The sequence below is a fragment of the Physella acuta genome, unplaced genomic scaffold (assembly GCF_028476545.2).
Source record: "Physella acuta isolate Inbredline_101_S28 unplaced genomic scaffold, ASM2847654v3 ptg001398l, whole genome shotgun sequence".
Taxonomy (NCBI): domain Eukaryota; kingdom Metazoa; phylum Mollusca; class Gastropoda; family Physidae; genus Physella; species Physella acuta.
The window spans coordinates 17,501-22,500 of NW_026732913.1; the positions used below are offsets into that span (position 1 = coordinate 17,501).

Sequence of the window (5,000 nt, forward strand, 5' to 3'; positions counted from 1 at the left end):
ACTGGTATCAAAATATAGGATCTATGTGAAAATAAAAACACGGTGTAAGAGTTTTCAAACCTCGGTAATGCCGTCTAAGACCAACTAGTCGACCGAAGGGACAGTAGTTTTCCGGTCGATAAGACATATCAGCCCGGTATCGCCAAAGTTAATTACGATCGGTCATAATAAACTAAATTTAAAATAAATAAATAACCCAAACGTGTGTATACATCATGTGGTACGTATTCAGTTCTATTCTAACTGGAATATATATTTTAAGAATCAATGAACTTAAGTTTTAAAACCAAACCGAAATCGCGCGAGTCGTCGTTGTAAAACTAGATTTAACAAACGGCTGCGTAATATTAGACTTAAAAATATTATATAATATCCTCTATTGATTAAATAGTGAAAAATAAGCTTCAATGTAGCTTAATCTAGTACAAAATCTAAAAGTTGTGATAAATTAAATTGAAATTAAACACGATAGACTTAAATCTAGAGTTAAGGAATAAAACCGACCCGCGAACCAGCTACTAAATGGTTCGATAAGACTTATCTCAAATACAATCGTTTTCTATCAGTGTTATGCCTTCAATCGATACTTTTTGATGAAATAAATACTTAAATGATTTAATGAATGCATATATACATGTAATTAATGAGTGAAAGTATGTATAAAGTATTAGATAAATTAATAATAAACCGACCCAGCTACTAAATGGTTCGATAAGACTTATCTCAAATACAATCGTTTTCTGTAATTGTTATGCCTTAAATTGATAATTTTTAGTTAAACAAATACTTAACTAATGAAATAAATACATAGATAAATGTATTTAATGAATTAAAGTATGTATAAAGTATTATATAAATTAATAATAAACCGAATCCGACCAAATTTAAATCTAAAACCACGATCGGCGGCGTAATGAAGTGTATCGTAAACCCGTTTTTTTTATAATTTAAAATGTAATGACAGAACTCCCAAAACAACAATACACATACATATTAGTACTATGGTGAATTGTAGTTGTATTAGGACCGTAATTATAGTTAATTAAGGAACCATTCATTGTCTTCGCTCTGTTATGTACGTCGTCGTTTAATCGACACGGCATATTTGGCTTGAATCTAGAAAAATTCAAACTCTAACCCTAAGGTAGACAGGCAGGGTAAATAAATGTGGGTGATCTCTCATAAAATTGTCTTCTAGGAATTATTTTTATATAGACTATCTTTTCTGTAGAGTTTAAGTGGACAAGCGCGGACGAAATAGAGCGCAAAATTTAAAATGAATTAAAAATTTTCATCAGACCGGAAGTAGGCATAACCTAGGCGCCATGTTTCCGTCGTACAAGTTTTCACCGTTGCAGTCACCGTTTCAATCGCTCTTCGTGTGGACGTGTATTATTTCTAGTCATGTGTTGTGTAGATGATTCGCTTAAGGTAGGTGTTCGGACTTATTTCTTTAATATTAATTAAACCGTATTTGCCTTGTCGGCCTTAAAATAAAGCTATTTTTTTTTCATCGCAATCGAAGTGTTAGATCTAGAATCTAGTTCCCGCCTCCGCTTCGCTAATTCGACTTAATGTAACTATGACACAACTATTAAATCTAGAGTCTCTATTTTAATTAAATAATTAGGAATTCTATCTCTAGATGATATCTAATCTATTCCCACACGTGTGTGCAAGTAGGATTTAACGTCAGAACAGGTGTGGTGGTCTAGGCGTCGCTATTTTTGACGGTAGGAATTTTTTTTTTAAATTCGTAAAATTTTATATAGACTTTATATAGCAATTTACTAAGACCGACCCTAACGCCCAGTAAATATTTAATTACCACATTGTTATGGACACGGTGTATTAGGTAGGGCCGAGGGCTATCCATAGGTACCAATTTTTAAATTTTGTGACAATTAGGAGCCGAGTTATAAAATAAATTTAAAATACTGGTTCTGGTCTTAGACTTTATATAGCAATTTACTAAGACCGACCTTAATACCCATTAATTATTTAATTAGCGCATAGTTATGGACATCCTGTATTAGGTTGGGCCCAGGGCTATCCGTAGGTACCAAGTTTATAATTTTGTGACGATTATTAGTCGAGTTATAAAATAAATAAAAAAAACTGGTTCTGGTTTGCACTACATTTCTTTCTTCTTTAACGGCGGACTCCCGGTCCAGCCCCATGGGTTACCCGTGAGCCGGGGCCTCGTTAGCCTGGACGGCTCCGATGTGACCGCGGATTGTTGTGGCCCGCCTCAGCCCGAGTCGAGATCACCCTTCCGATCGAAGGTGGACGCCATAGGGCGCCCGGGATAGCCCGGGGCGCTGTTCGTCACCCGAGCGCAGGGGCGCCGGGAGACGCCCCCGGTGAAGTTTGGCGGGTGATTCTGGTAGAGCTCCCCACCCCGATCGCAGGACACCCCTCGCCGCCCGCCCAGGTGTCGAGGTGGCCGCGGGGGAACTCGGGGCGTTTTGGCTCCCCCTTGTGCCGGAGCGGCGCCCTCGGTCCCAGAACGCCCCTGGCGGGTGATTCGCATGCCCCCTGGGGTGGGGAACGCGGGTGGGTGGTCGTAAAGCGTGTAACCGCAGTGGGGGCGGCCCCTTAGTCGGGGGCGCCAAAGTTGGCACCCCACCTGGGGCGCCCCCCGGAAGTGTGGCGCCCGCGCGAGTGAGCCCCGTAGATGCGCCCCGACACCCCCGCGCCGCCCCCCGGGTCGCGGCACCCCCGGCGCCCTCCGTGCGGGCTCCCCTCATGGGGCGGCACCCCGGTCCTCCCCGAGACTATGTACCCGATTTTTCGGTTTAACACTAGAGGTATGGGCAGAAATACGGCGGTTAAAACGGTCTGTATCTACTATTGTGGAGGTGAGTGTCGGTGAAGCCTCTATGTGACGCTAGGATCCGCGCTCCCTCGCAGCCAGCGACATGTGCCCGATCTGACCGTGCGTGGCTCAGTCTCCCGACTAGCTTCCCGGTAAAATGCGGGCTCGGCGCGCAGGTCGCGCCAGTGAAGGTAAAAGTACGTGTCCGTAGCGTGAAGCCAGCGGCGACGCGCAGTGCTAACGCAACCAAGCAGTATTGGTGGCTCGATAAAAGTCTCGCACTGGCCCAGCCCTCGGAACGGGCGACGGGTCTGCAAAACGCAGTCGGCTCGATGCAAATCGAGAGATTTCCCGGCGACGCCGTGTTTACGGTGAAGGGGGAAATGTGAGCGGTCCGATGTGAAAAAATCCGGGAATGCCGGGATCCGTTCTCTCGCTAGAGCGTTGTCTCCCGTCCCGCGATGTGTTGTGGAAAAACGTCTCGCAAACGATAGCTATCTGGTTGATCCTGCCAGTAGTCATATGCTTGTCTCAAAGATTAAGCCATGCATGTCTAAGTTCACACTGTCCCATGGTGAAACCGCGAATGGCTCATTAAATCAGTCGAGGTTCCTTAGATGACACGATCCTACTTGGATAACTGTGGCAATTCTAGAGCTAATACATGCAATCGAAGCTCCGACCTTTATCGGGAAGAGCGCTTTTATTAGTTCAAAACCAATCGGCGCGGCCTCGCAAGGGGTTGCGTCGTCCCATTTGGTGACTCTGGATAACTTTGTGCTGATCGCATGGCCTCGCGCCGGCGACGCATCTTTCAAATGTCTGCCCTATCAAATGTCGATGGTACGTGATATGCCTACCATGTTTGTAACGGGTAACGGGGAATCAGGGTTCGATTCCGGAGAGGGAGCATGAGAAACGGCTACCACATCCAAGGAAGGCAGCAGGCGCGCAACTTACCCACTCCCGGCACGGGGAGGTAGTGACGAAAAATAACAATACGGGACTCTTTCGAGGCCCCGTAATTGGAATGAGTACACTTTAAACCCTTTAACGAGGATCTATTGGAGGGCAAGTCTGGTGCCAGCAGCCGCGGTAATTCCAGCTCCAATAGCGTATATTAAAGTTGTTGCAGTTAAAAAGCTCGTAGTTGGATCTCAGGCGCAGGCGGGCGGTCCGGCTCGCGCCGGCTCACTGCCCGTATCTCCTGCCCTACCGTCTGTCGGCTCTCTCCCGCGGGTGCTCTTCACTGAGCGTCCCGGGTGGCCGACGCGTTTACTTTGAAAAAATTAGAGTGTTCAAAGCAGGCCTCGCTGCCTGAATAATGGTGCATGGAATAATGGAATAGGACCTCGGTTCTATTTTGTTGGTTTTCGGAATTGGAGGTAATGATTAACAGGGACAAACGGGGGCATTCGTATTGCTGCGTTAGAGGTGAAATTCTTGGATCGCAGCAAGACGAACTACTGCGAAAGCATTTGTCAAGAATGTTTTCATTAGTCAAGAACGAAAGTCAGAGGCGCGAAGACGATCAGATACCGTCGTAGTTCTGACCATAAACTATGCCACCTGGCCATCCGCAGGAGTTGCTTCGATGACTCTGCGGGCGGCCTCCGGGAAACCAAAGGTTTTGGGTTCCGGGGGAAGTATGGTTGCAAAGCTGAAACTTAAAGGAATTGACGGAAGGGCACCACCAGGAGTGGAGCCTGCGGCTTAATTTGACTCAACACGGGAAAACTCACCCGGTCCGGACACTGTAAGGATTGACAGATTGATAGCTCTTTCTTGATTCGGTGGGTGGTGGTGCATGGCCGTTCTTAGTTGGTGGAGCGATTTGTCTGGTTAATTCCGATAACGAACGAGACTCTAGCCTATTAAATAGTTCGCCGGTTCCTCGATGCGCCGGCGCAACTTCTTAGAGGGACGAGTGGCGTTTAGCCACACGAGATTGAGCAATAACAGGTCTGTGATGCCCTTAGATGTCCGGGGCCGCACGCGCGCTACACTGAAGAAATCAGCGTGGATGCCTCCCTGGCCCGAAAGGGCTGGGAAACCCGTTGAATCTTCTTCGTGCTAGGGATTGGGGCTTGTAATTGTTCCCCATGAACGAGGAATTCCCAGTAAGCGCGAGTCATAAGCTCGCGTTGATTACGTCCCTGCCCTTTGTACACACCGCCCGTCG

General features: G+C 46.5%; 1 non-coding gene across 1 annotated transcript in view; it reads left to right on the forward strand.

The window, feature by feature from the left end:
• Positions 1–3,313: 3,313 nt before the first annotated feature.
• LOC131927402 (small subunit ribosomal RNA) overlaps positions 3,314–5,000 on the forward strand; it is a 1,847-nt gene continuing 160 nt past the window's right edge. The window contains exon 1 of the ribosomal RNA XR_009383617.1: positions 3,314–5,000. This exon is cut by the window's right edge and continues 160 nt beyond it. This is a non-coding gene — a ribosomal RNA (small subunit ribosomal RNA).